Genomic DNA, 21,435 nt, shown 5'->3' on the forward strand with positions numbered 1-21,435 from the left:
AAATACATATATAAATTTTATAGGTAGATGATTTTGAAGAAGGATGAGATCCTTTAAAGAAGGGTGAGAGGATTCATCCGAGACATATGCCTATTTTAATTTAATTTCTTTTAATGTAAGTTATTCTAAATCCAAAAGTTGGATTTATAAAGCAGTCAAGTGTCTCTTTTTATAATTTAAATATCTCTCACTTTATTTAATACTATCATAAACATCTATCATTTTTGTTTATTGTTATCAATCTTCCGTGATTATTTTCCTTTGTCTTCCTGCACGAATTCTCCTACTACTACAGAATTTGAACAAGGGCATTTACCATTACTTTCTGAATAAATTTACAATTCGTTTATAAGTTGTAAATTTAAAAATAGTAAAATGTAAACGGTAAACGCGACATCTAGAGAACAGACAAAGAAAGTTCTAATAAATACAAATAAATTAAAATAAAGGCCATGAACAAGGCATAAATATAACTTTTTTATGTGACGAAACGGGAACCTACAGTCTCTGATATTGTGCTAACATCCATGCAGGTATTTAAAATAGGTTTTATGGACACCCTTATGAATTATAGCATCACTTCTGGGACAGAAATAATAATACAACCGGTACTTGACACAGTTTGATCGCCTGTTGGAAGAAGCAAGTATACACACTGTTTATTGAAAAACGTCAAGTACTGCAACATTGCATTAGTGCGTCTCTGATGAATTGGACACTAGCACTGAATACGTGCGTGCATGTTCCAGTGAGCTCCTAGTGAACAAAAATAATGGCCAAGGATGGTTTGGGAACAAAAGATCTATTTCAAAGTAATCAGTTAAGTAATATATGCATGCTTCAGATATCAATAATATAATATAGTATTTATGAGCGATATTATCGTCTGATAAATCATGTTTGTCTATAGACATATCTCGATGTAAAAAATAAACAAAATATTACATAAATTTTATTGCCTAAATGATTAAAAATTTCATTAGAATATCGAAAAGTGAATATTATTTAAAATTCTGTTGGTGAATACCCATGTGAGGTTTGGAGAATGGCTACCAGACGGGTCCGCAGCGCTAATAGACGTCCATGTGAAATCAGTTGTTGTTTTTAGGTGCACTAGCCACTTATTCCTGATTGTTCCATCATGTAGCCGTTACAAAATACTTCCTTCCAGATGTAAGCTTTCCAGCGTACAAGTCAGTCAAATCACGGCTCTCACTGAGTCTATAAACCTCTTTCCTGGTCACAGGACACGAGTCTCTGAACGAGAAGCTATACCAGTTAGGCCTCCACCAAACCGAGCTGTGCTCCTGCGGAGCATGTGAGAATTGGAAACACCTACTTTGTATGAGTAATTTCGGCGGACCCTTAGGAACAGCATCGCCATCATTGCAGAGAATCATATGGACCGCTCCTCCAGTTACCTGGTAACCTTAGAGCACTGCAGATCTTTGCGGCCAATCTTTGAGAGAAGGAGAAACACAACACCAGAGATGGGAACGCTGAAAACCATGGCACTAGAGAGAAACCGAAAAATGTACTGTCTGTTTTTTTTTCTTTGTTGTTTTTTTTATTTTTTCTTCTTTTATATATTATTTTCAATTTCTTTTCTTTCTTTCTTTTCCTTTTCCATAACCTGCACCATGGGGATTTCTTTATCCCCCATTTGGAATGGGTCCCCAGAGGATCCTGGCCCAGTACCCAGAATCATCTCTCCAGATGACTGATGCTTCTGGGTAGCCGAGTGGCCAGAACATGCACACTACTCACACAAACATACGCTACTCACATATCTGGACCTTTTACAGTTGTACTGTTCTTTACAAAGATACGAGGCGGAGTTGAAGTGACGTTCTAGCCGCCCCTTACAAAAGCACATGTTCATGTACAAGTCTGTGTTCACAGATTGGCACGTTGTGAGGGCCGAAAAACTCGAAATATTAACTTAAATCAGGAGTATTTACACATTTCTCCAGTGTGACGGACAAGAACACATAGAACTGCAAACCAGTGGCAAGTAGCGAAACCATTTCATTGTCAAGGAGGACGCTATATGAAGTTTATAAGGCCCTGAATAGAATCATTTAAATTGAATCAGAAAGAATAATTACTCTGATTGATAGAAGAGAAAACAATCAGTGAGCGCAAATATAGAATTTTAGGGAACAACAAAATACTGGATCTCAATGTTTATTATCGGGCAGTGAGTTATAAGGTCATTGGAATAAATTTATCAGCCAAGGTGACCGAAGAGTTCAGTTTTGTAAAGCTCAAAACAGAATTGGATAATCACTCTTCGGTGAAAAGGGAAATTACGAGTGGATGGGTATTTCTTCTCTTCTTTTTTTTTTTTTTTTTTTTTTTTTGACGGTTGAAGAGAAAATCATCATCTAGCCACTCGAATAATAATACTAATTATCCATTTCTGACACTGAATAGGAAAAATGAGTTTGAAATTTAAAATTTACTGGTTAGTTTTATTCAAATATGTCAATCCTCGATTACTTCTGGTAATCAACGTTTCACTGTACACAGTATTTTGATATCGAAAGCACAAAAACTCATTTCATTTCATTTTAAACCTTTAACTAACCATTGTATGGAATGTGACTTAACAAGTAGTCATAATTAAATGGCAAAGAGAAAATTTCAAACTGACTAGCAGCGGGAAACTAATGTAAAGCTCTTTGTTTCTTTAAAAGGCTGTCAGTCTACATATTAAACAAAGACGCTGATTTATTGAAGAAGTTATTTATTTGGAGATTATCTTTTGTGATCCATTAAAGCTTCAGTAATAATTGGGCAGTGGATTACAATTACAAATCGCCCTTTTTTCTTTGTTGATAATCTTAAATAAATAACTTTCTTAAGCATCATTAAAGCACCATCGCTACAACCAGAGATTATACAGCTTTCCCAGCATTGCACGTTTGTTGTGCGTCTTACCTCAGTTCATTGCCACGGCGTCAAGGCAACTTGGAAGGAGACGATCGTCAAGTTAATAAGTATCATAATTAGATAGGCGATGACGTCAAGTTAAGGTCCACATAAAAGGAGTAGCACAGACTGACAGTGCAGAACAGTTTGTTGATAGTGCCAAGAACTTCTCAGGCTTCATAAAAATTCCTAAAAAAGATCTGGAAATACTTAAATTATTTAATTGCAGTCATTTTAACTTTGATAAATTTATGTCTGTAATAGATATAAACGCTTTAGGTAAGGGAATGTTTCGTACGTTTTCTTATTAGATTTCAAATAGTTGTTATTTGGTAAAGATTGTATTTCCTTGACTTAAAATATTCCCATCGTAAATATTATTATACAAACTTTGTAAAATTTTAATTAAGAAATGAACAATATCGATCATTTTCCATTCTACTGAAAAATTAACCTTTTCCAGATAAGAACGTTTACGCCCTCTACTGCTAAATGTTAAACCACTTTTTTGATATTTTCATTATATAATTATTAAAAATAATTAAGAAAATATAATTATTTTCATAATTACTGTATTTTTAAATCAAAATAGAAAATATACATTTCATAAATTCATATTTTAGGTTTTGATTTTACAGGTATTATTAAGAATAAATAATTAAACAAATGAAAATTTTTATATCTCATATATTTTCAATATCGATCTCGATTTGGGTAATATCACATAGGTGTCGCTTTAAGGCGTTTTATTCATCATTGTTTACAAAAAAAACGATATCATTATAAAATTAGACTTTTATTATCGAATAGTTCGTGTAGGACGGATGGACTCATTCATACAATAAAAAAGAAGCCACATGATTTTGGTTTCTCTAAGAAAACTTTCCTTTCAAATTTTCAAAAACTTTCATTTACAAAATATGCAAGTAGAAGTAGACATGTTATTTAATTAGCTGATGTATTTGAATATTTATTCCTGTAAAATAAATAATGATTCACTTTAAAACTATGATCATTCAACTAATAAAAATCGTCATTCTCTTGTGCAATGGTAATTTTCTTTACATACGACAGAAGAACTAAAATTAAATATTCAGAGGAATATAATATTTTAACGCCTTCTTCAGATAATTGAGAAAACTCGATGTATTACAACTTAGAGAACTACCATCATAGCTAAATACATCCCTGATTGGTATATAAATTCACGAAACACATCCCTCTCTCGGCAAAACCATTTAATAGAAGGAATTAAATTGCACAATACAATATTGATATCGCGCAAGTAGCAGTGGTGACAGAATTTTTCAGAATTCGCAAGTCGTTTAAAATAATAGATAATCATACACAGTTTAACTTAACATTAAATTACTGGAAACTTTCTACTCAGAGATCTATCTTAAAAATCAAAAAGTGGCCGACTAAAGAAACTGAATCTTTCACTGTTCAATGCAGAAAAATATTAAAATCCCTTGAGCGAGGCTGAGTCGTTTGAGTGAGACAGGACGAAATCGAGGCTGAGAAGTGCAACTTTTAACATTGAAAAATGCAAAATACTGCAAATGGGTAAAGGTAACCCCAGAAAAACGTACCAACTGTGTGATTCTACACTCAGGCTGGCAGAGAATGAAAAAGTCAGAAATGAAATTTTCTGAGCAGGGCAGACAACGAATTCCTCGTTGTCAGCAGGTCATAGGAGAGTATCACTGATATACAGGAATTTTACTAGCAGGAATAAGGAGGTGATTATTCTAATGCACAGGGAAATGGTCAGGCCACGCCTTACGTACCGTGTACAGGGTCTGCAGGCCTCATTTTAGGAAAGATATAGAGTTGCTAGAACGAGTACAGAGAAGGGCACCAAGATTGGTGAGGAGAACGAAGGGGTTCTCTTACCAAGAAAGGCCTTAAGTTCTGAAAATTGCAGAGTCTGGAGACTAGGTACCTACGAGGTGATCTGATTGAGGTATATAAGGCCTTGAATGGGTTGACCATAGCTCAACAAGTGACTGAGCAGTTGGCTGTTGGGTTAAATGCAACGCCCAAGTGCGACCCACACATGTTCGATCATAGCAGTCGATGGATATCTTCAGTTTCAAGATATTCCTCCATTGCTTCAGCTCCATGTGCAGTGGAGTTGTTTTGCATGAAAAGAAAATCTGCGACAAGCGACCCCTTAAAATGTCGCACATATGGTTCGAGGATCTGTTCTCGGTACTTCTGAGTAGTTACGGTACCGCAATCATAAACATGAAGAGGAGAGGTACGGCCGTTGATCATTATTCCGCCCTACGCTAAAACACTGCCTCCACCGTAAGTGTCCCTCTCTCTCTCTCTCTCTCTCTCTCTCTCTCTCTCTCTCTCTCTCTCTCTCTCTCTGATGTTGGAGAGCTGGTCCCGGATTCCTCGTTGTCTCCAGATGAAATAACGTCTAGAATCTGTTTGTAGGCTAAAACGGGACTCATCAGAGAATAGAACTGTACCCCATTTGTCAGAGCCTCCAAATCACATTTTTTTGACAGCAGTTCAGTTACGACGAGCTCTACGGTGGTTTGGGATTAATGGGATATAACTCAAGTGACAGTTGATGGCAGGAAATTGTGGGTTCTGTCTTGCTGATAGAGCCAGATAGTGGTCTGTTCTGGTTGACGTAGCGCTCGGGCGACCTTGGCCGGCTCTTTTTGTAATAGTAGTAGTAGTAGTAGTAGTAGTAGTGGCATGTGATGCAAGAAAGAAAGTGTATGAGCTTATGCAGCATCAGCCAAAAAAAAAAAAAAAAAAAAATCACACCATTCCCTCCAAATGCCTATCCAGTTCTTCCTTAAATTTATTTAACCTGTCAACTTCCACAACGACAGATGGAAGTTTGTTCCAGCAATTAACCACCCGCTGGCTAAAGGCAAATTTCCGCACTTCTACTCTACATCTGTCTTTTCTAAATTTGAATTTATGCCCCCCTAGGTTCGTAATCTGAACAAGTGGAAGGATCCCATCAGCATTCAGCGTGCTCAACCCATTCAAGACCTTATACACCTCAATCAGATCACCGCGCAGGTGCCTAGTCTACAGCCACTGCAATTTGCAGAACGTAAGCCTCTCTTGGTAAGACGATCCCTTCATTCCCCTCACCAATCTTGTTGCCCTTCTCTGTACACGCTCAAGCAAATCTACATCCTTCCTAAAATGAGGCCTCCAGACCTGTACGCAGTACTCAAGGCGTGGCCTGACCATTGCCTTATACAGAGGGACAATCACCTCCTTTTCCCTGCTAGCAAAATTCCTATATATCATTGACAAAACCCCGTGACCTGCCCTGGCAGCCTGCTGCATTGCTCAGAAAACTTCATATCTGACTGCACAATTACTCTGAGGTCTTTTTCATTTTCTACTACTTTAAGTGTAGTACCACACAGTTGGTACGTTTCTCTGGGGTTACTTCTACCCATATGCAGTACTTTGCATTTGTCAAGGTTAAACTTCAGTTGCCACTTCTTAGCCCATCTGCCCAAATTTTCTAGATCCTATTGCAGTAGCACACTGCCATTACTGTCATTAACAACCCTGCCAACCTTGTATCATCTGCAAACTTCGACACTAAGCCTGATATACCTTCATCCATATCATTGATAAATATACAAAACAACAGTGGACCCAACACAGAACCCTGTGGGACTCCACTGATAACATTAGTCCACGAAGAGCAGCACCCATTGATTACCACCCTCTGTCTTCTCCCACTTAACCATCCTTTTATCCATTGTAGCAACTTACCCTTAATACCATTCTGCTCCAATTTGTACAATAGTCTTCCATGCGCAACAGTGTCAAAAGCTTTCATGAATTCCAAATATAGGATATCAAAATTATTTTTTGCATCCAGTTCCTTTGTAACCACATCATAATATCCTATCAAATTTGTCAGACAAGACTTTCCCTTAACAAACCCATGCTGTGTCTGAATTATTGCTGCAGTCTTGTCTAGATGATCCAGCAACGCATCTTTAACCAGTGACTCCATTATTTTACCCGGAACAGAAGTTAAACTAAATGGTGTGTAATTACTCGTGTCACCCTTCGATCCCCCTTTGTGAATTGGGGACACATTTTCACATCTCCACTCCGTGGGGACCTCCCCTGAGTCCAAGGATGCTCTCATAATTATGGCTAAGGGTTGCTTACTTCCTTTGCCGCCTCCTTTAATACATAGATCCCATCCACCCCAGATGCCTTTCTTATCTTTAACTTCAACAATTTCTCCTCCACTTTGCTCTCAGTTATTACAAAATCATTAAGCACCCTACTACAATTTGATAACCTGCCATTTTCAAACCTCAATAATTCCTCATGTGTGAATGTAGATGCAAAATACTCATTCAGTTTGTTTTCTATCTGAGCAGGATCATCAACAGTCGAAACATCGATGTCAAGCGGACCAATCAGATTGATTCCCTTCCTTTTAGAGTTTATTATAAGAAAAGAAATCCTTGCTGTTTTTCTTAGCATCTTTTGCCAAGGATTTCTCGTAATCTGCCTTCGCCTGCCTAACCTCCTTTGTGATTACAGACTAGCTTATATCTGCCATAGGCTTCTGAGTCGCTTGATAATTTATATGCATCCATGCATTTTTCTTCTCTGTTACGAGTCTCATTAGTTCATTTGATAACCATTTAGGCCTAAACCTTGAACAATATTTCTTAATAGATATGAAACTTTTAGTAGCATCCACGATTAATTCCTTGAATGCTTCCCACTTCGAATTTACTGTTGGTAACATCGTCAGTTGATCCCACTGTACAGAATTTAAAAACTGTCGGAGACCACTGTACTCACCTTTACGGAAGCAAAAACCCTTTCCTTTACCCCTGATGGTAATTATATCTTTAAGTAAATCCCACATCAGTACATTGTGATCACTTCCACCTAGTGGTTCCTTTATCTGCAAATTCTTAATACACGAATGATCACTGCTGATAACCAGATCAAGAGTATTACTCTCTCTGGTTGCCTCTCGAACATGCTGCTGCAGAAAACAATCATCCAATAAATCCACAAACGTCTTACTAGTGTGTGAGTGACCAAGACACAAGTTCCAGTCAATATCTGGGAAGTTAAAATTCCCCATTATAAGACATTCTGATTTACTAGCCCGCTCTATTTCTCTGTACAATTGTTCATTGTACTCATTCGAGTACAATCATTAGGCCTATAATACACTCCTTCTCTTATTTTTGCTTTCTCAGTGCTTATGTCACACCAAACTGACTCAACAGTGCACTGTTCATCTATATCAACTGGATGCACTTCTTTTGATTTTATGTTTTTCTTAATTAACAGCGTGACACCTCCTCCCTTCCTATTCTGTCTATCCTTTCTGGACACATTGTACTCCCCAAATTCCAATTCTGCATTCCTAATATCGGTTTGATACCACGTCTCTGATATCCAAACAATATCCGCCTTTGATGTCTTGACCAACACTACAAATTCATCAGATTTATTTACTATACTTCTAGTATTGGTATACATGCAAGCATACATGCACCTATTGCTATTCCTAGTTACCCTGACACATTCCATATACCCACCTGTTTCACGATGACTGCCATCAGTCCCTGAAACCCCCAGCACCCCTCGCTCCAGGTCGCTACTTATTCTAATAGAAGTTGTGCAAAAATCACGTTCACCTCTGCCTGCGGCTACTGTTAACCTTTTAGTCTGTTAATCCCCCCCAAGCTGGCAATTTTCCGACCCACCTAACTCTGCCTCGATAGCATCAGCAAATATTCTTGCACCCTTTCTATTTAAGTGTATCTCATCCCTGAAGAAGCAGTCTCTCCTGTTAACAAGCACAGACCACGCTGAAAAAAATTCTACCCCTTGAGCCTTGCACATTCCCTCCAGGGCCGATTCCATACCCTCCAATTGATTGACAAGGCTCTTATCATGTACTCCCTCCTATCGTGTCTGGGCAGAATTACAGACACTTTCAAATTTAATCCCGACTCACGACTTTTTTGCAACATTGACCTGTACTTGTTAAATAAATATGCAGATCTCCTACTGTTAATGTCATTGGTGCCAACGTGTACAACAATATCACCTTTTGTGCCCTTAAAAGATGATATATGCTTTACAACGTCATAAACATTTGCCCCTGGCAGACATACCTGGTCCATCTATCCTTTTTACACAATATATTCCCCGTCTCCCTGACAATAGAGTTTCCAACAATAACTAGTTCCTTTGGGACTAGCGCATTCTGCCTTGAAGATTGCCGCTGTGTTGCCTGATTCCCAGGAGTGAGCTCTGGCGTTGAGTTGGACAGCTGAGAGCTTGACGGGCCCCTCATATTAATTTATTCGAGGGCATCTACCCTACACCTCAAGCTCTCATAGACGCTCAGTAGAACGCTGAGTTGACGCCTAATTTCTAGACACTCTCTGCACCTGGCACACACAAAGACATCCTCCTTGGCTAGATTATGTTCTGTTCCAGAGAGTTCGGCAAACATTTCACAAGTTGCACATTTTTTTAGGCTGTGATGCGTTGGAGAATCGCCCCCCTCAGTTCTCCCCCGAGTCACAGCACTCCTGCCACTTTGTGCCCGTTGCTTTGCTGCTCTAGTCTGGGGCATGATATTTTAAATTAATAAGATCAATAAATTTAACTAATTAATTGCCAATACTACGCTATCTAATAGAATCCTGAATGCAGTTATGCGTATTACGCTATATAATTATACGTTTGAACTACCTAGTTACCACAATTCAAATTTTGAATTCCCTACTACTCTATACGAAAACAATGGCTGCAAGATTCGAACGAAATAACGGTTTTACTTAATGGTTCTTGTCTCCTGAAACTGCCACCATAAGGCCGAGACGACACTGCGTGACACATTAAGCCAACATGCCACCTTCGCCCGCAACTGCCCGGCTTCAAGTCGTCCAACGACTTTCCATCTCAAAGAATCATCAAAACGACGATGACTTGCCATCCTGTGTACTGGAGATGTGGCTATCCCACTGAACAAGAGAAAAACAGGAATGAAGCGATGTGGTAGCAACCCGTGCTTTTATATGCATGAATAATTATCATAACGTGCAGCTTTGTAAGGTGGTTGATCGATTTCTATTGAATATTTCTTTTTGAATATCTCGGAATTTGACGAGGATGCATATTACATCAAATATTCGCCTTCATCGACACTGTCCACAATAAAATAATCACGAAAAACGTTTTGTTCTGCTAATTTTGTCGAACAGTGTATAATCACTGTGTTACTTGCGAGGGCGCCAGAGTGTCTATGCCGGATGCAGCGATTGACGATGTCACCAAGAGATTGACCGATTTTAAGAGGAGGGGAGGATAAACAGAGTAATATTATAGCATGTGGCGTTAAATTCACACGAACTGCAGATTTGTTGGATAATTACAGGATCGTGCTGAAAAGATGCCACGAATGCGGTCAGAATGTGCCTATAATTCTCTTCAGGCACCACAGGAGGGACTACAGAATTTACTGAACTCGTTGTGGATTAACTCAACACCGAAGGAATTCTACAAGTGTTTTTGGAGGAATTTTTTTAACCCAACCTAATAGTTAGAATAGATCTATTTTGTAGAGACGGAATACATTTGAACAAATTCCGTGTAAGAATTTTTTCCAGTATCATTGAGGATATCTGAAGAGTTCGAGGGGAAATTGCTAATTAGGAGGGACAGGCGTGTTTATCTGATGATACGGGTCAAAGTAACGCTTACCTATATCTCAAGAGTTCTTGTGTATTACTGCAACAACAGACATTGACAAGATGTTCTGGGGGTAGACTCATTTCAAATGAGCAGGAAGCGAAATAACTTAGATGTGTGTGAATAGTAAACCGTAGAAGAACACTTACTCTTAACTGTATCTGCAATAATGTAGTAGTAGTAGTAGTAGTAGTAGCAGTGGCATTTGATGCAAGAAAGCAAGTTTTTTTTGGCTTATGCAGCATCAGCCAAAAAAAAAAAATCACACCATTCCCTCCAAATGCCTGTCCAGTTCCTCCTTAAATTTATTCAACCTATCAACTTCCACAACGACAGATGGAAGTTTGTTCCAGCAATTAACCACCAGCTGGCTAAAGGCAAATTTCCGCACATCTATTCTATATCTGTCTTTTCTTAATTTGAATTTATTCCCCCTTAGGTTCGTAATCTGAACAAGTGGAAGGATCCCATCAGAGTTCAGCGTGCTCAATCCATTCAAGGCCTTATATACCTCAATCAGATCACCGCGCAGGTGCCTAGTCTCCAGCCACTGCAATTTGCAGAACTTAAGCCTCTCTTGGTAAGAGGATTCCTTCATTCCCCTCACCAATCGTGTTGCTCTTCTCTGTACACGCTCAAGCAAATCTACATCCTTCCTAAAATGAGGCCTCCAGACCTGTACGCAGTACTCAAGGCGTGGCCTGACCATTGCCTTATACAGGGGGATAATCACCTCCTTTTCCCTGCTAGCAAAATTCCTATATATCATTGACAAAACCCCATGACCTGCCCTGGCAGCCTGTTTGCATTGCTCAGAAAACTTCATATCTGACTGCACAATTACTCCCAGGTCTTTTTCATTTTCTACCACCCTAAGTGTAGTACCACACACTTAGTACGTTTCTCTGGGGTTACTTCTACCCATATGCAGTACTTTGCATTTGTCAAGGTTAAACTTCAGTTGCCACTTCTTAGCCCATCTGCCCAAATGTCAGGGGCGTTGTCAATAAAATGAGTAAATTGAACTCCTTATTAGGACAACTAACCCTGACATAATACGACTAACGGAAAGGTGGTGCTATATGGAAATAAGGGATGATGAGTTTCATTATGGTATATGCAATGTATTCAGAAAGAATGGGGATGGTGGAAGGGTGATAATGGCATGCTTATTGTCAAAAGCAGCCGAAGAATGTTTTCCCACGTTTAGAAATTACGCATGCTGGTAGAGAATCTGTGTGGTGTGAGTTAGTTGAAAGCAAAAGTATAATGACAGTGGAAGTAATCCGCAAATGTTGAGCGCCTCTACAGAAATGGTTGGGCCATCTAGTGTGAATCTCTTATTGTGGATCATTTGTATTTGCATCTAATTGATTGGAGCAAGTCGGACGGAATGTCGTAATGGGGAGCAAAATTTTTAAATCTACTAGATGATTGCTATTTGTATCAGCATGGTACGTAGAGTATATGTACAAGGGCAATAATATTCTGGCTCTAATTACCCACAAACCAGATGACATCAGAGTGCTGATAGTACAGAATGTAGTTAGTACAGTAACTACATCACTGTACTGTCAGGGAGTGATCCAGCTGTCCTTAGTTGGAAGACCAAAAAAGAAGTTGTGGTTGATAAATGCATAGGTTTTCATTTCAGGAAAGGGAGTTGTAACATTTTAAAACGATACATGGCATCTATTAATTGGGCAATAACACAGGGAGGATGAATACGTTAGAATTATGTATATCTTTACATTAATAGTCACAGAAGTCACTAATGCTTATACACCATAAAGAAAATAGAGCGCGTGGAGGATTCCGAGATAGATGAATAATGAACTAGCCAGTTTAAGATAGCAGAAAAGATGGCAATGAAAAGTTACAGAGCGATGAAAAGTATTACAGCTACATATTTATATGTAATAGCGCCACAGAAAAGATCAGGCTAACAAAGGTTGAGTATAAGAAAACATTTTCTAAGAGAGCAAAGAACGAGAATAAAGAGTTTTTCATGTACATGAATACAACAAAGAAGAAAACAAGCAGATCGGACCCTTGCGTAATAAGTGTGGAAAAGTCTTAGCTAACCCAGCTGATGACTAACCCAGATGATGAAACGAACAAGTGTATTTTCGAAGTATATCCCCACACAAAAAAACCACAATTTCAAGGGTAGATTGCTTTGAACTTATGCCAAAATAACTAAGGCGAAGAGGAATCAGTGTATTATGTTTTTAAATTATGTGTATTCTACGGTCCGTTTTCCTGTTTTAGGGGACGAAACCCGCAACCCATGCTCTAAGTAAATTAACACGGTCACAGTGTGCAAAAAAAGAAGCTCAGAAGAGTTCTTCCATCCGGATAGGACATGCAGATGGGAGATGGAACCCTTTTCCAAATGATTCTTCCTATTGCGGAAGGACAGCAATAAAAAGAACTGTCTGATTAGTATCTTGCAATTAATGATGGCATGGTTAGAACTTCCTGGAACTCACTCCTAAAGAATAAAGCCTATTGGAAAAACAAATTGAAATTTCTTATGTTATGAAGGTTGATTTCTGTGTACTGAGGAATTAAAACAGGATTTTCCCAGTGGAAAAACGTATTACTTCCAACGGAAATTTGCCACATCTGCACATTAATAATAACCTAAAAACTCATGCATTCAGACACCAGACTGTTTTACCGGAAGGCATAATTCACTAACAGCAGAGTCAGGGGAAACGTGCAATAGCCTGATAACCAGATAATATTAACTGACACCTCCCACAGGCATCTCAGCAAGCGTTCGGTTTGTTCCCGTTTTCTGCCCCTTCCTACCTGCGGGCTGAAATGAAAGTGTCATCTCTGAAGCGATAAGGAATTTAAAGGAAAACCTAAGTATGAAAAAGTCGGGTGTGTATGAACAAGTCTCCATGCGATGGATGCACAGCAGTGTGTTCATATGACCCATCGTGTGACCTCCAGGCTGTATACAGCGTGGTATCGAGTTTATAAGTGGAGAAACGAGTTGTTATGTCTTGTTGGAGATCTAGTAACTAGAGACAATGTACGCCAGTCGAACAAACCACTTTTAACAAAGCTCCTTTCCCATAGTCATTAGGGTCAGTGTGGTTTGTAGAACATCTCACATACGCAAACGAAATTGAGGTAAGACTTGGAGTTATTAGCTGTAAGTTTGGTTAAGTGTCCTAGTATGTTCCGTGTTTGTGATGTGAATACGTCATAAAATAAGATGTCGATAATCAACTTCTACTTTTAAGGGAATATTTAGGAGCCAATTTCAACAGTCTAGCTTAACGAAAACCAAGTTACAATTTAATTTCTGCCAGTGATTATAATTCAGGGTTCTTACTTTGCAGTATAAAATGGTTTATGATTGAAATATTGAAAATACGGAGATAGATCTTTGGCTTATCAATGCAAGTATTAAATCTGAGAAATATTAAATCTTGCGAAATGTTCATGAAAATACTAAGATGTGATGGCTGGCAAACTGCGAGTGAGTTTTATTTGTGCACAGTGAAACGCGAGCCCAGGAAAAACGAAATAGCAGTAATTGATTACTGGAATAACGAACACCTCCAGAACTACTTCAGTAGCGTTGCTACTCCATCTGTGATGTATGAATGTTGAGCGTTCCTCCAGTTTCTTTAGGAAAATTCTGGATAAGTGATGTATGTATATCTCTCTCTCATCAGCACCTCTGGCAGAACGATTTATATTCTACAAATACATTTCAGCCAACTTGAGATGCAAAAATCAGGTGGACTTTTACAGAATCTTGGATGCCTGTGATCAATCTTCGCCACATCCCACTATTCTGACATCTGCAATAAATAGGTGAGCTGAACTTGAGAACTCTTTTCTTTTTTCCCTACATATTATTATAACATCACTTAAACAGAATAAAAATTATAAATAAATAACATATTTTAATTCGTTAGGTGTAAAGAATAAATGTCACCTTAAATTGTCAAGTTCGGTTAAAGTTAATGTCAAATAGTTCTGAGTCCGGATGTGATTTTAAAACTGCTGTTTATAACCACTGTTATAAAAAAAAAGTTTTACAAAAAGAGTAGAAAAGCAGTTCCGCTGTACAGAACACATCCGATTGGGTTATTCTTTCTGTAATATGAAACGAAACGTTTCTAAAATTCGGAATGGCGGGTCAGAAGTGGTCAAATCCTAAATATCGCAAAGATGATCATTTCAAGATTATGTCAACTGCGTTAAGTGACAGGAAAGGTATTTTAAAGGCATATTCAAGGCCGGTCAAAGGTTACATTATCCCAGGGTGACTGTTAAGTGTCTCTACTACGAGATTCACTAGGAGATGACAGCAGGTCAGCTTTCCCCAGCTCTCAACGGCTGCAAGAATGACAGCTCAAGGAAAACTGCACACAGAAGACTTCAGAAAATGGGACACTCTGTGAGACGGTGAAATTTATGTTCTTCACCCATAGGAGAACCCGTCAAAATTGATGCAGACAACACTTTCTGAGGTCAAGAGCAATGAACTGATGTTCTTATTACAGATTATTCGAGATTCGGTCTTGAATCTGCTTTCCGATGAGTTCTCCTTTTGAAGAGAAAGCGGGGCACACTCCAGTTCTTCTAGCAGCGGGGAAGGTGGTCGCCATCGTGGTGGTTTGATGATCTGAGATGAGGAGGCTTCGTTAAGGTGATCTAGATTCGCACCGAACCCTATACATTGAGTGTTCAAATATACAGGAACAAGATCTTTGAGCTATATGTGTGAGGCGTTTCAGTGATGTCATAGGCCCTAAATTCATTTTCATGGACATTAATGTTCTTTTACACGAGGAATTAATCGACAAATTCCTCCAAATTGAGGAAATTCTTTGGATGGAGTGGGCAGTCATTTCTCCAGGCCTGAAGTCCATTTTTCTTATATCTAGGATGTTTTAGAGCGATGAATTGGAGCACGTCCACCTTCTCTCAGACGAAACCTTCCACTCGCTAAATATTCTCTTTTAGAAGGATGAAATTTATTACCACTCAAATCCTTATAATCAGCCTTATAAACAGATGAGAATTCGTTGTGTGAATTGTTTGGCAGTCAAGGAATCGCCAAATTCCCGAATAAACATTTCAGTTTTTTGTAGTTCGTTTATACTCCGACATACTACACAATCATTTGTTTACGAATAACCATTTTGACAGGAATACGATCACTAGCTGTATCTAACAGTCAGATGGGCTCAAACCACCTTCAACTGAAAGCTACGCTTGACCACTAGGTGATACGATGATTCTGTGATTCTGTTTCATGACTATAACGGTACATTTCTTTTCAAACAGTATAATTTGCGTCCTATAATAATATACTACTTCACAAAAAAGTTAAAAGAATTCCATCATGGACACATTATTTTTTTAACATCTGTTACTTGAACTTTAGGTCACTACCGTATTTGTAAGCAATTATTATCGCTAATTGCATAGCTGCTAATCTACATAACCATTTTCCCTATGTATTGAGGGTGAAAGGGAGAACATAATTGATAGCATTACGGACCCCTTCTTGAAACTTGTTCTACCTCCAAATCTATTTCCTTTCGACCTATTTCTCCTGCATCCTTCTTCCTCAAGCTACTCCATAAAACAGTCCTTCCTATATTTATTCAAATCCTTTGGAATCAATCGCTTCAAATCCAGTATTGTATCCCAGACCGGTCGATTCTCACGAACTTGTCATCTACGACTTCACAGATTCTATTCAGATATTCACTCTGGTGGGCTTCCGAATATCCTACTGATCTTTACTGCCCTACTAAAAGTCATGGCAAAATCGTAATTATGAACAAAACATGTGTTAATGAAAATAAATAAATTGCATTTTGCCCAACTTTGGCTGTAATGAACTGCTGACGCACTGGTTACTGCTCTAAATGTATAGAAAAGTCTTAGAAAAGAATTTCTGGTAGAAAGCGGGAGATACTATGCGCTAATCCTTTAAAGCATCCGGCGCTCTACTAACAAAGAAGATATTCTTGGCCTTGTCCCAATTCCTCATAAAAAATCATCCCGGACATGTTTAGTGGGGGCCAAGGTCGGCGCTCTCTTTTGAATACTGCAAGGTCTGATATTATTCTCTTCAAACACATTCTCAATCTTTGCTTTGTGACATGGAACGTTGTGGTGTCGTAAGGCGTAAGGACTGCTCCCATAAAGTTGCCACAACTAGGACGCACAGGGTTGTCCAGAATATCAGTGTAGTAAGCATTTATGACTCCATACACTGAGAACAGGGGATCTAGCTTTCCCAGACTATGAAGACTTGGTTAACACAAACGGTAATGATCGCCATCCTATCACACTGTGCAGAAAAGACATGGGTTAGAATTCCATCTCGAAGGGAGTAATTTCTGCCATTTTTTTTTTTTTTTTTTATCACAATGTGGTAGAGTTAATTGGCTCAAAGGAGGGTTGCATGGTTTTATTTCCCGAAACTCGGGTTTCTCGTTCAGCAAACAGGCAAACCGACTACAGAACGCCAATTCAGATGTAAGACACTGACGCTTATAGCCTTAGTTGCTTTGATGCATAACACACACATACCATGACAATTCACCCAAGTAGTGAGTGTTCTCTAGACTACACCACACTAAGCCCAGCAGACTGGAAATGCGCGTAAGGTGAAATGGCGCTCCAAGAGACCGATTTCCGTGTGCACCATGCCAGTCGAAGGTGTGCATTCCTTTTTGTTATCGAAAGTTTGTGGGTTGCAGATCTTTCGTAAAAATTTATGGCATGCTCCAAATGCAGATTCTCTTGTGTATAACGCAAGATCAGGTAACCAGACATCTCAAAGAGCATCGACTCATGTCGATCAGTATTTGTTGCGTACCTAGCCGTTTCTTGGACATCTTTTATATTTGTATGATAAATAAATATAATAATCTTTAATTTAATTATATTATTTTTGTAACTGTTAAATCGGTATTTTTAATATTTATTTTTTTAATAAAAATTTCATTTAATGGCATGCAGTACAGAATTGAGACTAAAAATATTAATTGGCGTACTAAAACCAGAATCTGTTTGGTTGTTTAGAATTTTCTCCATGGAAACTGAGGCTAAATGGCTTAAACAAATTTATTTGTTTTATTTTCGTTTCAATTATGCCAAAGAAACTGTTGCTATGACGCATTATTCTATATATCCTATTGATAGTTTCCCAGTTCTTCTACATGAAACCCAAATTTTGGTTGGTGAAGACTATACAACCTTCGCTCGACTCTAACTCAGTGCGATTATTGAATATTTGACCTGCAACCTGGCCCGATGCAGAACTCTACTTTGTGCTGCTCTGTGTCCATAAGTACCCATAAGAACACGAATAATCTTCAGAATAAAAGTTGAGTGAAAATAACATTTTTAGCGAGGATTTAAACTCATTTATGCTTGAATATATTTTCGATTATCGCTGCCACTATTCAATGACGGTGTATTTATCTTCAATTACCAGCCTGCTAACCTGATACAGTTCTGCTAAGAAACATCGATGTGAATAGTTATCCCTAATGATTCCGATAGGACATAAGATGAAATTACAATTATATTGACTTGCCTAATTACAGTATTTTTGCAATCAAGAGACGTTGACCAGAGTCATCTGATTAATCTACCAAATTAATAATTTATTTATAACGTATGCATATATGTTTCTCATTTCTATTTTTGTTATTTGTGTACCTAATATTAACATTTGAAAAAAAATTGTAGTTCTTAAATATACACGATCTCTACCTAACAGACTGCAGATGGGTTAACCATTTATCGCAGTGAATTATGAAAGTTTTGCGTGATAAAATTTCTTGTTTCTCTTTTTCCTTTCTTTGGTGTACTTTTTTTCAGCAATCGTTCATAATAGCTTGTAATACTAGGTTCTTCCGATGACCATGAACTTGAGGAAGTTAGCAACCACCAAGTCAAAATCATTTGTGACTAACGTAGGATGAAAATGATGGTAATCAGTTTAAATTGGTGTTATTTAAGGATAATACACGCTCATCTCGAACTGGTTTGTAAATTTAGTTATTACAGACCACATCTTTCTAGAATAGAAATGTCGCGATCTAAAGCAAACGTGAAGTGAAACAAATATTTTTCTTTGACAAATATTTTTCTTTGATCGCCGAGGCACGGCGATCACTTGAAAAACTTGTAAAATTCTATTTGTGTATCGCAGAACTCTCTGAATTTTTACTGCAAAGCCATGTGACCCATGACGATATAAAGACAAGTAGATCAGTAGCAAAGAATAAATATTTCCAGGCTACGTAATATTTCTCTGTTTTAGTAACTTAACGTCTTTCGTAAGCACGATCCTTAATAAACTTATTTAGTTTGGCTGCCATTTTATAGTTGTATCAATTTAGAAGAGTGTAGATCAGGAATTCAAAAAGTGCAATCCGCGCCGTTTTTATGATGTTATGTATAAAAGCGAAGAAAATCTTTGTTCAAATTTTATAGAATCATAAGACGTTGTTGTTGTTGTTGTTCTTGTGGGGTTTTAGGAGCATTAGCGACTAAGGCCATTTTTTCACTGTGTCACTGTGGTATACTGTCTGTAAATTGTGTGTGTTCTGAGTCCATTTTCTGTTTGCTGGACGAACAACCCAAGTTTCTGGGAGAAAAAACCATGCTACGCTAGCCTGAGACCGACTAACTCAACCAGAAAAAGGTCCATAAAAATTCCTCCCATCTTCGACGGGACTCGGACTCAGGTCTCTTTCCTATTAACCGAGTTTCATAGTAAAATTTTTTATGACCGATTCCAAGTATGGAAACAAACGGAGGGAACTGGGCATATACAATAGATAGGAAATGTTCGCAGAAAATAATTAGTTGATCCGCAGATACTACGAAAATCCCAACTATTAGTCACGATAACAAGGTGCACCTGCAAACCATTCTCTTTCCAACCATTATTTCATGTGAGGACAGTAGTGACATCATAATATTAACCCCATACATGATCCACCCACAATTTCCATCGTCGTATTTTCATCAATATTGGCCCGTTGGTGAAAAGATTTTAGAACTGTTGGTGTACATCAACGATGAAACCATGCGAAAATGAAAGCTATATGAATAAATAAATACAGTACTTAAGACATTGTTGATCTAGACAACAGATAGGTAATGTGTGAATCAACCATTTATCTGCAGTCAATCTGAATTCACGCGCGTTGATGAGAAGGTGTATTTTGTGTTTCATCCCATTTCAAAATTAGTGATTGTACTGAGCACACAGACGTATTACACACAATGTAATACGTTTACATCAAATTTTGTTTCAAAAAAGTGTAACAGAAGTCCATGATAAGATAAAAACAGTTTTCGGAGAAGATGCTAAATGTCGTTCAAAACTTTTTCAGGGACTCACAAAATTTAAAGACAGGGCTTGTCGTTCGAAGATGATCCTCGTTCCGGCCACACTTCATCTCCAAAAATCAGAGATCAAATCGCTTGTGTTCGTGATCTGATCAGGAGTGATTGAAGTTTAACTATCCAAGAAGTTGCTGAAACTAGTATTTCTTATGGGACATTTCAATCAATTTTTAACACAAGATTTGGGCGTGATCTTCTCCATGGCCCAAAAAGTAAAATAATCTATCTCGATAAAATGTGGAGGTCATTTTTATCGTAATTTGTTTAATTCACAGGCATTGTTAATTACGAATTTGTCCATATGGTTGAAAAGCGTATTAATCTATGGCGATTACGCAATACTGTGAGAAGAAGGCAGCCGAAAATGTGATGGAGTTGTTGTTGTAGTAGGGTTTTTAGGAGCACTGGCAACTAAGACCATGCTCCGTTTATCTGTTAATTGCTTGTGTTCTGAGGATTTTGCGTTTGCTGGACGAAAAACCCGGGTTTCCGGAATAAATAAAACCATGCTACCCTCTCCTGAACTCAGAAGTGATGGAGTGCTTTCCTGTATAGTACTCCATCCCTGTATTAGCTCATCTGCCATACTCACTGAATTTTGTTCCCTATCAGTTTTTTTCTTTTTGCTTTGTTTCCCCATGTTAAAGCCACCGTGAAAGGTCACATTGCAACGACTCGGGGAATTATTCGGAACCCAACACAGGAACTATTAGCAGTTCCGAATGAAGTCGATCAAGAATGCATCCTGAAGTTGCAGAAACGATTTTTACAGTGTCAAAGAGACAGCTTCAGAAGAGATCCATCTCAATAGCGGATAACCTTCACCCATTTCCTAAATATTAATTCAGTCCCGAACTTGTTGGCGACACCTCATAAATTTAATAACTTTATAAAGAAAAACATTCTTAAATATATTATTAAAAATTAATTAAAAATATTATTCTTTGACTGCCAGAATGATCACTTCAAAAACTAGCTAGTAAAATTCTATTTGTGTGTATTGCAAAACTCGCTAAATTTTTACTGAAAGACGTACGTATAAAGACATACTGATATGAAAATTATATACGTATACTGTATCAGTTGCATCCTGAGTTGAATGCTGGTTGAAACGAAAAACCCTCCTTGAGGGAAACAAAAAGTGAGTTAGAGCAGTTAAAGGGAAATCATATGAAAAGCGAAATTTATTCGCTTATCAACCAGAGATGCATCATTTCTAGAACTAATCTCTGCGAATTTTTATGGATCATTCGATTAGAATAAGAGTATAAGTACCATGAGTTTAACTATCCGCAAACACGCTAGTGGAATTGATATTTCTTATGTGAT

Source organism: Mastigoproctus giganteus, chromosome 2 (assembly GCF_048544385.1).
Source record: "Mastigoproctus giganteus isolate SK-2022 chromosome 2, ASM4854438v1, whole genome shotgun sequence".
Lineage (NCBI taxonomy): Eukaryota > Metazoa > Arthropoda > Arachnida > Uropygi > Thelyphonidae > Mastigoproctus > Mastigoproctus giganteus.